Raw genomic sequence first — 18,978 nt, 5'->3', positions numbered from 1 at the left:
GCCACTGTAGTTCGGCCTACGCACGCCAAACAACACAAAACGCACAAACAGACAAGGGTGGCAAACATGGAGCCCGACAACCACTGGATGGAATTACGTCGGCATCCGAACCAAAACACACTCAAAACGGCAAACGTGGAGCCCGACAGCCAATCACTGGGCTTACGTCGGCATCCAAACCAAAACACAACCAAAACGGCAAACGTGGAGCCCGACGGCCAATCACTGGGCTTACGTCGGCATCCGGACCAAAACACAACCAAAACGGCAAACGTGGAGCCCGACGGCCAATCACTGGGCTTACGTCGGCATTCGGACCAAAACACAATCAGATAACAAGTAAACACACGCAAAAAAGAAAAAGGTTGCCCGGAGAGGTCTCGCACGACCACCTGCCTACATACCTCGTCCGGAACAAGGATCAGGGCGATGTAGTTCCCCTGAAAGGGACTGAATTGCTAGCCAGAAACCAGGGAAAGACACACTACTAGGGAGCTGGACTCGAGCCTAGTGTTGTCATGCACAGTCATCCCTAAGTTCAGTTTTCTATCCTACTTGCATAAGCAAACTACTCCTATCCAGGAAAGAAGCAAGCACACAAGCATACAGAATATAAGCATACATCAAATGAGAACAAGCATCTCAAACAAGCATGTCAATCAGATATCCACATAGCACGCACTATAGCCAAACAAGGGGGCTCAATCAATAGGTTTGACTGCCGAAGCGAGTCGTCTGTACGGGCTGGGTTTGCTCTTAACCTTGCCATTACGAGGCTAAGGTGAAGCAGATGAAAGGATGAAGTGAGGATGAGACCTCACAGCTCTTATCCCTAACCAGGGAGAGCTTCTGACAAATGAGCATGGGTCCAGAATAGGGGAACCCTTCTATACTCGATGACTCTGACACAATGTGCACTGCACGGATCTTGGGCTTATGATCTCAATGCTACAACCATGTAATGGGAGCAAGGAGAAGACTCACAGAATAGTGGGGGATAGATTGCTTATCCCTAACTTCCACCAATTGCCTCTTTAGAGGACTTTCACCTGCTTAGGCACAAAATTAAACAATCACAATCATCGCCTCTTAAGGAGGACTTCAGACATTTATTTGCCCGGCCCGGTAACAGCCGGGTCTCCAGACTACATGAAGTTAGGAAGTTATACCTCAATGCAAGTTGCTTAAGCAAAGCAAAGCAAAAGTTCACAAGGAACTGAGCAACTAAAAGTACCTGGAAACAGTCAAACACAGTTAGTACTCAGCCAGACAAACTAAACAGCAAAAGTTCAATCAGTTAATCTATACAGATCAATGCACAACAAAGCAAGCTCAAAGCTCAATCCCAAACTTCACACCCTACAAAACAATGTTATGTTAGTGTACAAACATCAAACAACATCAATTGCATTTAACTTGATTCATTCTCCATGTGCATTATGCTTTTGATCCTGAAAAATCAAGCAAATATTAGCAACAAGACCACTAGGCCAAGCCTAGGGTCCAAAGCAAGAAAAAAATCCTAAACAGCAAGGTATTCCCAAACCAAACTCAAATTAATGTCAAACAAGAGCAAACACCATTGGTCTCATGTTTATATCATTCATCATGTTCCTTTTATGCACAAAACAATCCAAACTAGTTCAAATGAAGCACCAAACATGCAAACAGAACTATTGCATTCAAATCCACATCAAAACAAATCCAAAAAATCTCAAATAAATTACACCTAAACAGGACCTAACCCAGGTCTAGCATGTCAAATTTTAGCCTAATTGGACAAAGGTAACTATGTCAATGAAAATCAACAAAAACAGACACAATTACATGCTCCAATTCACAACATCAACACATGCTTCCACTTCAAAAATTCATAACTCAATGAAAACAGTAAAGAAATGGATGGGACCAAAACAGGGATGTCACATCATGTGTCTATTACAAGCATGCCAAATTTCATGATTATCCAATACCATATGAGCATTTCACATCAAAATTACAAACATGTACCACATGGACTTGCATATTTGGCTAACAGAAATGAAAAATCACAATCAATTTGAAAATGCAATGTAAAATTCCACAAAAATTCACATAGCATCTTAACATGTTAATGAACCATCATGCAAAATTTCACATCATTCTAACAAGTATAGATCACTCAAAAAAAATCCAGCAAATTGACATGATGAGGTGTGACACAAATTGTCACACCTAAGTTCCAAAATTCATATCTCAATGATCAGGTATCAAAAACTCATGAAATTTACATGGAAATAAACAGCATCCAGTCAACAATCATCACAAAAAATTTCAAGAATTTATTTATAAGCATGTGCGTTTCACAATCAAAATGGTACAAGGTATCAAAATATGACATATGTGAAACAAGCCTAAGTCAAACCTAATTTCTACCATGCACAACTTCCAAAAATGAGTCAAATAAATCCTACAGGGAATTAGGAAGTCATAGAAAAAATCCTCACATTTTTCTGATTATTTAATCATTTTTTATGAATTTTCTACGATTTTTGGTGAATTTTTAAAGGTCATGGTGATTTTTTAAGAATTTTATGAATTAAATTAATTAACTAAATGTTCCAATGGCATTCCTGTAAATAGCTTGAATAGTAACGCGGTAAACATGCTACTCAAAATTTCAAAACGAAACACGGATCCAATGGCCTATTTTCCCAGAAATGCATCGTCTCTCTCGCGCGCTATTAACACGTTCATCAACGGCAGCTTCGACTTTGCTCATTTCATCACCAAAATTAACAAACTAATAACCGTTGGAAAGGTTTGAATGTGAGGATCTCAAATACGTAATCAATTTCATCTAATTCTTAACACAGCTTACGGATCGATCGAATAAAGTTTCACATTCAAAACTAAAAATCATGATATCTCATTCTACAATCAACCAAATCGAAAACTACGAATTGCAGCACGCTCAGCAATGAATGAACTACACAAACCATATCTCAATTCAAGAAATAAAGAGATTCGAATTCGCACCTTAAAGCGAAGGCAGCAAGGAATCCGCGAGCTTCAAGCTTCAAATCATGAAAACAGGTGCAGATTAACATCCAAGGAGATGATTGGAGAAGTTAAATTGGCTTAAACACGATCCAAATGCAAGAATGGTGAAAACTCCATTGTTGAGCTCAAGCATGACAGTTGCGATTGGGACACCTTCTCACTTCAATTTGATGAAACAGATGTAGAGGATGATGAATGGAGATTGGACCAAAAAGAATTTCGCAAATTGAGCAAGAATTGGGAGAGTTTTGGTCAATTGAAGTTCTTGTGTTCTTGAGAGAATGTGATGAATTTGGAGAATTTCAGATCTGTTTTGGGGAATTGTGATTTTCTGTTATGATTATTGGGTGATTAAGAATATATATGTGTGCTTAATCCAAGCTTAAACATGTAATTAGCCAAATTGAACATGTTAGTGAAAATGCTAATTTTAAGCTTAGGGGCAAAATTGGAATTCCACAAGCCAGCTCATTGCCACCTCTTTGACAGCTCACACACTCTCTAAATGACATGTGTGAGCTGTTGCAACTTGTCCCACTCGCATTGGATGTGTAATTTTCAAATTCACTATGTAATGCCACTTTGTCCATTTTTGCACTTTCATTTTTCAAGTCAAATCTCAAATTACAAGCCTTTGCCATGAAATGATGATTCCAACAAATTTCAAATGCCATTTATGAGGTGTTGCAAAAATCCCCACTCAAAAATTCCAATTATTTCACAAGTTGGACAATTTTGCCCCTGGTCCCTTTTAACTGTCCAGTTGAAAATTGACTTTCTGCATTGACCACTTTTGGAAAAATCCAATTATGCACCATGAAAGTACATGTCAAATGGAGTTTGTGCATATAAAGAACTTCCAATTTGGACAATCCATGTGGAAGTTATGGCCTCCTGATTATGGGTCATTTTTGAAATTCACTGAGCCATAACTTTCCAACCATACATGGGAATTTCAAGTTCTTGGACTTTTTGGAAAGGTGAGAACAAGATCTACAACTTTCATGTTGAACAATTTTTCATTTGAAGCTTCCTTGGACACGTGGCTTTGAGGTCAAAAACTTTCCATTTTTGGAAACTTCCATTACAAGTCACTTTCTATTTTTGGCAGTTTTTGTTCTGACTTGATTTTCTTCATTCTTAAGCTTTGAGATGTCAAATAACACTTGTTTCAACATGAATGAAGTGTATCCAACTCATTTCCACCTCCAAATCCATCAGATCATGTACAGTTGACCATAGTTGACTTTTCAACTGACAGATGAATCTTGCCAAGCATAGATCAATCTGAGCTCCAATCTTCAACTGAAATGGCTCAAGGGTGAAACCCTAGCCTCAATAAGCTCCATACAACTAAAGAATGAACCCCATATCCATCATAGACCCCATCTCCTGATTATGCCCTGATTGGCCCAATGCAACTGATTAGGGTTGACCAGTGGTCAAAACCCTAATCTCAAGGAATCTTCTTCAATCTCCTGATGATACCCAACCATGATGATGATGATGTACCACTGCAATCAAGATGAAGATCAATGTCCATTGAGAATCATGAAACCCTAATTCACAGCCCAATCCTCAGATGGCCAATGATCAGTCAATAAACCCTAGGCTTGCACTTTGACTTCCTCATCTTCTGAACAAGACTTGAGAGGATGACTTGCACATGTAACCACATGATATGCAACATGCAATTCCTAATGACCTAAAATGATATGCAATATGATAATGATAGTCCCAAGAGAGGAGGGCAAATTTTGAGGTGTTACAGATCCATGATAGGTGTGAAAGGTGGTGGGTGTGTTGTAGAAGAACTTTCTCCTTGTTCTTATCGTTGTCTAGCTTGTTACCTCCTTCATCTCGTTCTGCTATTCAGTCTCCTTGCCGTTCTTTCGATCTCAGGATAAAAAAGAAGTTGGTCCTCAGGAACCTGCCCTCGCATAAAACAAAAGTTGCACACTAAACCAAACAAATTAACAAGCACAAGTCAAAAATTCGGAAGTTAAAAATTCAGCAACTATTGCGATGCTCGCAATATCAATTCACAATCCCCGGCAACGGCGCCATTTTGTTGGTACATGGATAGAGTATCGGGGTTTGTTATCGTCTCCACAGGGATTATGTGATATTGTCGTTGTTCGACAGTTGTTAAGTTCTTAACTTATAGTAACAAGGGGGTTTTAGTTTTCGGTTACGGTAGCTTGCATAAAAAGTAAGAAATTGCGGTAAAAGTTTTGGTTTTACGATTTGAGAAAGATTGTCAAAGTTAGGGTTCGACGATCACTTTGCATGCATATGTTCGATCAAACAAAACTCATAAACTCCATTAGATGATAAACACATTCACAAAGTCCTCCCAATGTGTTTATTTCTAACACACATTGTGGTTTTTCCCATTTTGATCCATTGTTGATTTCTCACACAATCTATCAAAATGACAACTTTTAGGTTTAACTTTTTTAGTGAACAAACTCATTCAATACTATCTCTAGCTAAAGAACAAGGATGGATGAAAACCTAGGTCAAGAGTTGGAAAACACCTTTCAATCATAAACCAACACAAAGAGTTATCAATAAAACAAGGTTTTCACCATACATTCATCATCAAAGAGTTTACAAATGAAGATCAACCCATATACATACAAAGCTTATGATCATTTACATCTAACCTTGACAAAATGAAAGACTTAGCCACTTATTTCCATGGTAGCTTGAGCAACAAGTTTCGGAAGAAGGTTGATCAACATCCGAGTCGAAGAATCGAGATTGGATGGGAATCCACCTTCTTTTTGCAAAATATTGTCAAGAGAAGATGAAGAATGAGAAAATGGGGTTTCTAGGGCACAAAAATCACCTCTAGCAAGAAAACAAGTAAAAAGATGATGAAAAATATCTAAGTGTCCTTTCCAAAAAGTAGCCCATGCTACTTATAGTACTGGTATCTGATCTGTCATGATCGCTAGGCGAGCAGAATGGTTCGCCTAGCGAGCCCCAAAATAAGCCAACAGAATAGCCTGCGTCCAGAGGAATCATCCCAGACAAGTTTGCACTGTTCGCTAGGCGAACAATCCTTCGCTAGGCGAAGCCTTCGCTTCTCTCATTCGCTTCAGTGAGTCTTGATGATTTTGCTACTGGAATTGCTCTCTACCTGCTCGCTGGATGTTCGCCTAGCGAGTACTTAGCTACTTCCCTCGCCACAGCGAGTTTTGATGGTTTTGCTACTGGAATTGCTCGCTGCTTGCTTGCTGGATGCTCGCCTAGCGAGTGTTGATCTTTTTTGGTTCTGTCCAAGTCTGGGAGTGTTCGCTGGCATCTCGCTGCGTGCTCGCCTAGCGAGTACATCGCTACCTTACTCGCCTAGCGAGCTTGCTTATGTTTTCTTTCTTTCTTGGTTCCTTTGCCATCTTTCTTGTGCCTTAGTTTCCTACTCTTTCATGCCTAATTCTTGCACAATAACACACAAATTAAAGGTACCAAGATCATTTCACATAGTATTGCAAATCAACAAAAGCAAGGGCGGTTTCGAACACTTTTTCGACAAAAAAGAGTGAAAGATGCCCATATTTGATAGCTCAAATAAGCACTCTTGGGCATCTAAAAGGTCCGTGATCAATTCGTGGAACATACAAGGGGATTTTTTCCCGCCATCCCTATTATTGTCAAAGAGTTAGACCCCTTCAAGGCTGCTCTAAAAGGGAAATTCAGGAGCGATCCAGGTGCGTCGACATAGAGTGCCGAAGCTTGTTTTTTTCTTCTTTTTTTATTTCCCCTATAATACTAGCTAGACTTTTGTGCCTTGGCTAGACAATAATATTTATACAAACATATTTTTACCTTAGTGAGTTGCTGTGCAAGGAATTTTCTGAGATTATCCAGAATGAGTTTGAAATGTCAATGATGGGGGAGCTCAAATACTTTATAGGACTTCAAATCCATCAAAATAAGAATGGAACCTTCATCAACCAAGCCAAATACTGTAAAGAACTATTAAAAATATTTGATATGGAGGATTAAAAGATAATAGTAACCACAATGTCAACCTCGTGCAATCTTGACAAAGACAAAGATGGAAAATCAGTTGAAGAAAACAAGTATTGAAGTATGATAGGTTATCTTCTCTATCTAACTGCATCACGTCTTGATATAATGTTTCTTGTATGTATGTGTGCATGTTTTCAAGTATTCCCTAAAGAATCACACTTAGCACATTCAAACGCATTATGAGACACCTCTCTGGCACGCAACAAAATGGGTTTATGGTACCCCAAAGAAGAGGATAATGGCTTAGTTGGATACTCTGACTCCGGTTTTGCTGTGTGCATATTGGATAGGAAAAATACCAGTAATACGTATTCGTTACACTAGAACTCGCTTGTCTTATGGCATAGCAAGAAACAAGCAAGTCTCGTGTTATCCACGGCTGAGGTAGAATATGTTGTTGCAGGTAGTTGTTGCGCTCAACTTATTTGGATGAAACTATAAACCAATGACTAGTGTATAAATCTTGGAGTTATCCCAACAAGATGCGATAACACTAGCACCATAAACCTTACAAAAAACCCAATTATTCACTCTTGAGCTAAACACATTAGAGTTAGGCACCACTTTATTAGAGATTATGTTGAAAAAGGGGAATGTCTACTTGAATTTGTAACTTTATCTAATCAACTCATAGGTATTTTTGCTAAACCCCTTCCTAAAGAAAACTTATTTTTCATAAGAATCGAATTAGGATTATTAAACGAATCATGCATGGACTAAACAATCTTACATGTTTGACACCATGTGATTTATGCGCTTATGTTTGCATATCTTCCTTCTCGCATTACATAGTTTTATCCACCTTTTTTATTTCGACAAAGGGGGAGAAGTATACCCTCAAGGGGAGTAGAGTATAATATCTATTTAATTGAAGGGGAGTTTAATCACTCTAAACACATATTTGTTATTTCTTTTACCACCTTCCTGAGATATGTGTTGTCATCACCAAAAAGGGGGAGAATATGGATTTATATGCTTGTAGATATAAAGTTAAAAATCCCGCAGAAGATCCATCTGAAGTTTTGATGACGACAAGGATGATTAAACTCAGTGGCATTAGCTTCCAACCTTGATGGTGGTGATCTAAATAGAGATATATCATATGCTTCATAAACAAAAGGAGACTAAAGATTAAAGTTCTCATATTATCAGAAGAAATCTAACAAAGAATCCTGAAGCGTCAGATAAAGTGTGAAACACACACACGACACACACACACACATACACGCACATACATACACACATACACACACACATACACACACACACACACACACATACACACACACACACACACATACACACACAAACACACACACACACATACACACACACACATACTCAATCACTCAATCACACACACACACATACACACACACACACACAGAGTCACTTATTCAATCACATATAAACACACACACACACACGCGCGCGCACACACACACACCTTAAAATATATTTTTCAAATTTTTTAACTTTAAAATTATTTTATAAGCCAAGTCAAGTGATTAAGAAGTTGTTCAAGCATCTTTTAAACAAACCAATCAATTGGTAACTTGTTCGAATTGATTGAAAAAACTTTTCTGAGCCAATCAATTGATTGGAGCATTAAGTCAATTGATTGGAGAGGGGACAATCGATTAGGACAACACATTAAGGACTTGAAACAACTCTATATCCAATATTTATTATTTGGGCATGATAATCGATTAAAAATGGCTTGGACAATCAATTGGAGTTTTATGCCAATCGATTGGCTCATAAGTTCAGCCCATGGATTATTTCATTTTCTTATTTTCCAACTCCTACGTAAAGGAGGATTGTCTCGTCTTTATTCCATGCGATTTTCCAATGATTTACATTTTTTTGGAATTATACATCTATGTTCTTTCTCCTTCTCTCTCTAGAAAATATTTCTTTCACTTAAAATTGCCTTAGTGCTTGTAAGTGAAGATGGTCATATTGTTTCTTTAATTCTTGAGAGTGTGACATTATTTAGAGAGTTGAGTTTGGTTCATGTGATAAACCAGTCTTAAAATCTTTGTTTTGGTTTATTGACCTTTGCTGGAAAACGTTATGTTTTTGGTTATTGAGATCAACCTGAAAATATCTAAGAGGATTTGTTAGCTTAGCCTGTGGTAAAGTTTAGTTTGGTTGGGGTAAGCCTATAAAAATATCAAGATCAAATTGTATAAAGGTTCGTGGGCATCACCTATAAAAGTTCAAAGTTATAGTCAAAATCTCAAGACCTCTTGGGAACCGTACTAGGCCAATCTTCGGTCAAACCTAGAAACTCTCTTGTGCACTTTTATTTATGCTATTAATTTTTATATGCTATATACTCTTAAAAGAACTACTAATACAATCTTAATCGAGAAAAATATAAAAGTAATCACGAATTTTAAATACCATAATTCACATTCTCTTGTGCTTTAAGTCACTTGTCCAACAACAAGGTGGCATGTTATATATTAACTAGGTGCCTATGTTTCCCCTTAACAACTCCATTTTGGTGATAGGCGCGAGGTAAAATAACCATATGAGTCATTTAAAAATTTGGTAAAGGGCGTGAATTCCCCTCCTCAATCAGAATGTAGTGCCTTAATGGGGACACCATGTTAGATTTCCACCATAGTTTTGAATTGTTTAAAAATGGTGATAACTTCAGCTTTAGTTTTTAGAAAATATATCCATGTGAATTCAGAGAAGGTTGTTGGATAATTTACTTCAAGCACAAGAAAGGGGTGAATTGTGGTATTTAAAATTCGTGATTACTTGAGTGGTTTCTCAATTATACTTAAAATTATGTTAGTAATTTCTTTCGAATAGAGTAAATAACATCATAAATAAAAAAATTATAAAAATAAATAGCTAAAATTAAAGAGGATAAGGGTTAGAGAGATTGCGCCAAAGAGTTATACTGGTTTGACCGAATGTTAACCTAGTCAGGTCCCTAAGAGATATTCTTGAGATTTTGACTATAAAATTTGAGTTTTTAAAGGTTATACTACGAGCCTTAATACAATTTGATCTTAATACTTTTACATGATTATCCCCAGCCAAATATATCTTTTACCTCAGGCTAAACTAACAACTCGTTTTAGAGATTCTTAGGCTTATCTCAATAATCAAAACAAAACTTTTCCCGACAAGTTCCAAAAAACAAAAAAATATATTTTATGTCTGGTTTATCTCACGAACCAAAATCAATTTCCCAAGAGTATATCACTCCCAAGGATTAAAAAAATAGCATGATCACTTACAAGTTTTTTTCTCATAAGTAAAATTTCACTCAAAAGTATCAAGGCAACTTAAGTGGAGAAGAAATATTTCTAGAGAGGGATAAAGAGAAAATAGAGAGATAAATTCCAAATAACATGTAAAGCTTTGATCGTAAAATGAAAATGAGGTTACCCTCCTTTTTATAGAAGAAGGAAAAACCAGAAAAGGAAATGATCCATGGGCGGAGTTGATGAGCCAATCGATTAGCATTTTGTTCAATCGATTGGAAGCCCTAAACATAATCGTTTAGGATAGTTTAAAGGAAAAAACAGATCCAAAGTCATTGTAGGTTATTAAAATTTTGTCATAGTTGTTTGGTTAAATACGTATCCCTTCTCCAGCCGATTGACTAATGATTCAATTGATTTACTGGTTCAAAAAAAATCCAATTGATTGACTTAAGCCCCCAATCGATTGGGTAGTTTAAAAAATCTTTTAAAAGATAGTGGACTGTTTCGTAATCATTTGGCCCAGTCTGGAAAATATTTTTAAGATATAAAAAATTTAGAAAAATATTTTTAAGTGTGCATATTTGCCTTAGAACTTAGGAGCTACTTCCTTACTTTTACAAAACTCTAGCCACTCAGACAGACACAATTTGGAGAGCTTTCATGTCTCCTCTCTTTCATTAATCTAAGGCTTAAATATTATTTTCTAAATGTAAGGATCATATAAGCACTTCAACCTCGATATCTTTTCTTGATGAGGCTTGAGATGTTTTTCTAGTTGAGTTGCCATCATTAGAGAGTCGAAAGCTATTGCCACCGACTTCAAAAATGCAACTATTGACGTTGTCGTCATCAAAGCTTCAGAGAGGATATCTTATGGGATTATGAATTTTATACTTATAAGCCCATGGATCCAAATTCTCCCCCTTTTTATGATGAGAACACATCCCAGGGAGGTGGTAAAAGAAAATCGTATATATATATATATATATATATATATATATATATATATATATATATATATATATATATATATATATATATATATATATATATATATATATATATATATATATATATATATATATATATATATAACTGGAGTAGTTAAACTCCCCCTTAATTAAGTAGAGGTTATACTTTACTACTACTGAGAATATACTTCTCCCCCTTTGGCATAATAAAAAAGATAAATAAAGCACATAAATCCCATGTAAAAGGAAACAATTACTCATAGAGATAGACATGAGTCATGCAAAGTAAAGCTTAAAAAAGGATTTAAGATGTTATTTATCCCCCACGAAAGGTAGCATCCAACTTTGAAATCACCTGGTAGGTAAGCTTTCGAGAAATTCTTCCCATTGATTCTTTCTCGAATAAAACTCAAAAGTCTTTGAAGCTTTCTAAACCATCAACATCATCACCTTGGACAATTCCATTGAAAAACACAATCACGTCTTGGTTAAATCCATCAAGGTTGACAAGCGTCATAAGGTAACAACTTCTTCCTGTATATTAATATAGTATAAAATATTCTCCCATCTTTCGATATCAATTAGCGTCATATAAGAAATATCCTTTCACGAGGATTCGTTAGTAGCATCGAATCGATAAAGATATCATGCATAAGAAAAATATATGTTTGGTTTGAACAAGAGTTGTATCATCCTTCCTTCTTTGAAAATTGACTTCAAGCAGAAAAATGCTCATACTATCAAATCAATCTAGAGGAGCTTATTTTAGACCGTAGAGAGCCTTTTTCATTTTGAAAACATAACTAAGTTCTAAAAATGGAAGGATGATCAACACACAATTCCTTCAAAATTTAGTCATTCAAAAACACACTTTTTACATCTATTTGGAATAAAATATATAATGCATGAGAAGGATAGAATCATCCTTATGGCTTCTAACCGAGTTGCAAGGGCATAAGTTTCATTGAAATATATGCCTTCTTATTTATTATAACCTTCTGTAACAAGTATTATTTTATTTCTCAAAACATTTCAAAACACATCAAGATTATTGCGAAAGATCCACTAAGGTTCCAATCACTTAATTAGATTTAGGGACGAGTTCCTAAAAGTTGTTTCTCTCAAATTGATTTTACCTTTCTTGTATAATGTTCTTTGATGATAGCTTCATCAATTTCCTTTGGCTCAATTTGTGAAACCAAATTCACATGGTTACGTAACTTTCTAAGGGAGTTTTGAGATTCAATTTACTTATAAATATATCCATTAAAATTATGAATGGGATGGTCCTTAATGGTCATTCATTCTTAAGCCAAATATTGATTGTCTTAAGTTGACTTCTTTAACTTGAATCTCTCCATTTGGACTTCAAACTTCTTCTTGTCTTTGATATTTTTCTTTCACATTTTTTCATCTTCCAAGGATTTTTTTTAAGTGATAACTGCAAAATTAACAACCTCTACTTCTAACTACTAGGGGTTAGTTCACCAAAGGTAATATGTATAAATTCTTCCATAGTCATGATCTTTTTTAAAAAATATATTAAAAGGATTTTACATTAAGGTTTTTATATACCATGCATGTAGAGAAATTTAACATACTCTATTACCTTTGTTACACAACTTACTTAATACTAAGTAACTTATATAATAAAGCTTTAATTAACAATAACAACTAAATGATAAGATTAGGGATCTTAACAAAAATCAAAGATTCAATGATTTTGTCTTGTTGCTATTATGCAAATAAATCTCTTCCTTTATGAAAGAGGAACTTTATTCACTTTACTTTTGGAGCCTTGAAGTTTGTTTTCTGTGCTTTAGTTATTCTTTGAATTTATGAAACATAAATTCCAAGAATTTATTACTTTTACTTTAACACTATTTATCTTTTGACTTCATGTCTTTAATGCTTGTGGCTTTTAGTGCGATACTTTTCTTCTTTTTCTTGTCATCTTCTTCGTCATAAGTATGTCATTTTAGTTCCATCTCGTGTTCATGCAATTTTCCAAAAAGAGTGTGTGTGTCCATAGTCGCTAAATCCATAGATTCTTAAATCATAATGACTTTGGGTTGTCGACTACAGTTTAGGTATCTAAGAATTTTTACAACTAGTTCCTCATTTGAAAATGTTTTTCCATAGTTCTCATATGACTCACAATATGGTAAATCGCATTTGTAGTTGATTAATGATCTCTTTAGGTTATAAAGAGTTTATACTCATGGGTTAATGTGCCCAAACTTGCCCTCTTTACTTCAGTAGTTCCTTCGTGGGTAATTTGGAGGATTTCCCACATTTCTTTTGCAGTCTCACAGTGATAAACTTGCAAAAAATCATCAAGACCGAGAGCGATAATGATGACAACTTTCGCTTTCAAATTGCAATACACATTTTCTTTATCATCTTTGATCCAATCCTTTTCAGGTTTTTTTTCTACAACACCATTGACTTTGTGTGTTGGAATAGACATACTTTCCTTCACAGCATTCCAAATACCATGATCCATCCCTTCTATGAAAAAATTCATTTTCTATCTCTACAAACTATATTTTTCTCAATTAAAGAATGGGGGTTTGTTTAGTGAATAGCTTGAAGTCATTTTTCCTCCTAGGAAGATTATTCTTTTACAGGTGTTAGACTTTGATTCCACTTGTTGGACAAGTAACTTCAAGCACGAGATGTGTGTGTGGGGGGGGTGAATTATGGTATTTAATGTTCGCGATTACTTTAATGGTTTTCTCAATTATACTTAAAATCGTGTTAGTAATTTCTTGTGAATAGAGAAAATAGAAGCGAAAATAAAAAAAGAAGTAAAAATGAATAGCATAAATTAAAGAGGATAAGCTTTAGAGAGTTATCCAGGTTCGATTCAGTGTTTGCCTAGTCATGTCCCCAAGATATCTTCTTGAGATTTTGACTACAAACTTTAAGCTTTTATAGGTTGCGTCAACGAACCTTAATACAATTTTATCCAGGTATTTTTACAGATTTATGACCAACCAAAGATAGCTTTTACCCTTGGCTAAACTAACTAACCATTTTGGAGATTTTCAGGCTTATCTCAATTATCAATATAGAACTTTTTCCGACAAAAATCCATAAATAAAAACAAAGATTTTATGACTAGTTTATGTCACGAACCAAACTCAATTTTCCAAGAGTATCTCACTCTCAAGGATTAAAATAACAACGCGACCACTTACAAACTTTTCCACACAAGTAAAATTTAACTCAAAATCACCAAGGCATCTTAAGTGAAGAAGAAATATTTCTGGAGAGATAGAGAGAAAATAGAGAGATAAATTACAAAGAAAATGTAAAGCTTTGGAAAGTGTCATAAAATTAAGAGGAAGCAACCCTCCTTTATATAGGAGAAGGAAAAACTAGAAAAGGAAATGATCCATGGGTGGAATTGATAAGCCAATCGATTGGCATCTTGCTTCAATCGGTTGGAAGCCCTAAATATAATCATTTATGATATTTTAAAAGGAAAGAAAGGATGCATAGTCATTATAGGTCATTAAGATATTGTCATATTCTTTTGGTTAAACGTTTCTCCATTCTCCAATCGACTGTCTTAATGCTCTAATCGATTGGTTAGTTCAAAAAAAATCCAATCAATTGGCTTTAGTCCCTAAACAATTTGGTAGTTCAAAAAATCTTCTAAAACATAGTGGACGGTTTGTTAATCACTTGGCTCAGTCTTAAAAACATTTTTAATATATAAAAAGTTTAGAAATTATTTTTTTAAGCGTGTGTGTCTGGGTTGCCTAGAACTTAGGAGTTACTTCCTTACTTTTAGAAAACTCTGGTTATTCAGACAGACACAACCTGAAGAGCCTTCATACTTCCTCTCTTTCATTACTTTGAGGCTTCAAGATTCTTTTCCAGATGTAACGATCATATAAGCATTTCAATCTTGAGTCACTTTTCTTGATGAGACTTGATACATTTTTTTAGTTGAGTTGTCATCATCAGAGAGTTAAAATATATTGCCACCGACTTCAACAACATAATTGTTGACGTCGTTGTTGATTGGTAATTTTTGGTGAGTATTTGTTTTATCGTCTCCACAAGGATTGATGAGATATTACCGTTGTTCTACAGTTCATTATGTCTTAAGCAAGGGTTCCGAATGATTTTGGGTTGGTGAAAGTAACATTCATAAGAGTTTGTAGCAATGATAAAAGTTTAGAAAGATTAAAATTTTAAAAGATATATCAAGACTAGAGTTCATCAACATATTTTGTATGTATTCAATTAATCAAGCATGTGAACTTCATTTATAATCAACATAACCACATATCGCTCATCTATACCGCTTATGTCTAAGACGGTATTGTGATTTTTACCGTATTGTTTAATCGACGATGTCTCAACCTATTAAACAATACAAATAACATTAATGATCTGATACAAAGTGAATATCAAAGTCCACTTCTATGTCTAGATTTGGTCTTTGATAATGATAAACTTAGGTCAAGACTTAAAAGATTTTTCTCAACAATGTTTTAAACCACAAATATTCAATAAAAGCAAAGATTATCATCTACATTGATTATCAAGTTTTTCACATGCAAAAGATTAAAAGAAATACATACAAGTTAAGATTGATTATATCTAATCTTGATACAAGAAGGTTTAGTTACCTATAACCATGGTAGCTTCTTCAATAACAAGAAGAGATTCATAAGCATCAACGTCGAAAAACTCGAAGATTGATGCTTCAAAATCTTCATTCTGAGTTCTTGATGATTTTTGATCTGAAAATGTCTTTGGAATAAAGTTGGTATGAATATGATCCAAAATATCTAGCCAAATGTATATATAGCATGGGCCAAAAAGTGAAATCGCGCTAAGCCCCATCAGAGCGCACTTAGCGGGGTCAGCAAAAAATAACTTAAACCGCCTTGATTCGTGTTAAACGCGCTTCTAGCGCACTCCTAGCGCGAATTTCCCAATTTCCTCTTGTCCTTCGCTTTCTAAGTGCGTTAGGACCGTGCTTAGCCTGCTTTGAAAAACTTGGAAACTTCAATTTTGAAACTTTGGGTCTTTCTTGGTGCCTTTATGTTTCTCATGCTTCCAATAGACTTTGAAACCTACAAATTTGCATAAAAATAATCAAATAAAAGTTATTTAGATGATAATGTTAAAAACTACATATTTACACTTAAAACTAAGGGTGCTAACAAGAAATTCCATTGAGATCAAATGAAAAGGGCCACAAAATACTATAAGTTATTTACACAAATTAGCCCTTAACAGTCATCATCATTAAAACTTCATAGAGGATCTTTTGCGAAATTATTAATTGGCAAAATACTATTTTTCATGCCTTAACTTGTACTCGGGGTCCAGTTTGGTTCATTAACTTTTAAAAGAGCCATTTTGATCCCCTAACTTTTCAAAATATATCAAGTTAATCATTTTCGTCGAAATGGTAGTAACGTCGTTAATTTCTGCTTAGGTGGCAAATAACGTGTAACATAAACATTTAGGACCGTTTTAGCGACGGAAAAATGGTCGCTAAATAGTCTTTTCGTCTCAGTAAGTTAGTTTGTTTTTGTTTTTAATCCCTAAATCTTCTTTTTTTGAAATAATCCCTAAATACTAAATATTTTTGTTTTAAGTCCTTCAAATTAAAATTCGCAGGAAAATCTGTAGGTTTCCTGTGGATTTTCCTTCAAATTTTCCTGCAGATTTAAAATCTACAGGTTTCCTTCGAATTTTCCTGCGAATTTTCATTGATGTACTAATAGAAAAATGATCTTAACTTTAACTTTCAGGGACTATTTCTAAAAAAAAAGATTTAGGAACTAAAAACAAAAACACGCCAACTTACAAAGACGAAAAAATTATTTAAGCCTTTCAACATTTATTGAAACCCAATGTCAAAGAAAAATTAAAATGAAATTTTGGGCTTCTCTTTGCAAGTTGTTGGTGTGTCATACAAAGTGAATTTTTGGACCTTGATTTTATTTTATGGTAATATATTGGTGTGTCTTATACGAAAATCCTTCAACTTTAAAGCTTGAAAACAAATATAGAAAAACATAGAATAAATTTGAGGATGAAGATGAAGATAGGAATTAAAGTCCATAAAATATTGTCAGTGATCATTTTTTAGTCGCTTAATTGGTCACTAAATATTATTTAAGCCATGTCGCTTCCACGTCAACGCTACATATCCTTATTGTTTGACTTTGACTAACAGAATTGACGAAAAAGACTAACGTGACTCAGTCTGCAAAGTTAAGGGATCAAAGTGGATTTTTAAAACTTAAGGGACTAAATTGGACCTTGAGTACATGATAAAGGAAAAAAAAAACTATTGTTTCCTTATTAATTTTATACTTGTAAGAGCATAGATTTACAAAGGCATCTAAAAGGACATATAGTACTTGAAGCCTAAGGTAGAAGTTTTAGGTGAATGCCTCCACAAGTCAATATATATGAGTTCCAAGGGATGAGAGTATGTGGTTTGATAAGCATTAGAATGTAATTTACGACTTTTACCCATACAACAAGTTTAACAAAAGAAAGTGTTATCTTTATTACTAAAGGAAATGGTACAATCATGTAATACAAGTTTTCGGGAATGGGTATTAGGATTACCTAACCTTAGATGCCACACATTAAAATCCCTATACTTAAGAAAAACATAATTAACACTACAATTAGGTTTATTTAGACACACTTAAGAGGATGGAGGGTGAGGCATTTTATCATTGATAAAGACAGATATGGATGAAAATTCATGGAGGTCATCACTCCCCACAAATCCTTCAAGCAATGTGGAATTAGAGACCTGAGATTTAACAAGGCATTAATTAGATGAGAACAGAAAGTAAACATTTTTGTCATGTGTAAACTGATTGGCACCTATGAGATTCTTGGTTATGAAAGTAATTGCAAAGAGATTGTGTAATGTGTAAGGTGTGTGAGGGTTAAAAAATGAGGGGGGAATACAAGAGCCAGTTGAATGAATTTGCAAACCTTGTTCATGGTCTATGTAAATCTGATCATGGCCTTTTAAAGGAGTAATCTGTTGAATATTTTTAGCATTACTATGATGTGGAAAGAAGCTCCAAAATTTGGAAACAAAATTTTAGAAGTAGATGTAGAAGGTATGGCATTTCAACAAAGGAACTTGGAGGATTATTGAAGGAAGGAATATGCCTTCAAGGTAGAGGAGGTATGGTCCACATATTTGGAGGAAAAACATCATAGTTATTATTAGGGTAAGGTCATGAATAAGGAGTGTATAGGTTGGTATTCAATACAGGCGGTTGGTAATTTTGACTCAAGTTGTACCAACAATTGAGTAGTGTGACCTAATTTGGATCATACTTGACATTGTATGGAATTTGAGAAACATCTTCCCCTACCTCTTCCAAAACGATCTATGTGTGTGCCTCCACTTCCACAAAATCCATGAATACCACGCTCATGGTTGTGTGAAGGAGGTTGATATGGTGAAGAATTTGTGTTGTTAGGACTTGTTTCCTCATAGGTGGCAGAATTTGGTGCAATATGTGTGAGGTTGAGAAAAACCAAGTCTGGGGATGATTTCTTTTTGAATTTTGCAAGGCTAAGTTCATATTCCAAGAGAAGTATCTTAGCTTCATCCAAGTCTATCAATCCAAACTTTCTCTCGATCATAATTAAAACACGAGCAAACTCATGTATGA

The sequence above is a fragment of the Lathyrus oleraceus genome, chromosome 5, assembly GCF_024323335.1.
Source record: "Lathyrus oleraceus cultivar Zhongwan6 chromosome 5, CAAS_Psat_ZW6_1.0, whole genome shotgun sequence".
NCBI lineage: Eukaryota > Viridiplantae > Streptophyta > Magnoliopsida > Fabales > Fabaceae > Lathyrus > Lathyrus oleraceus.
Note: the sequence above shows the minus strand (reverse complement) of the source record.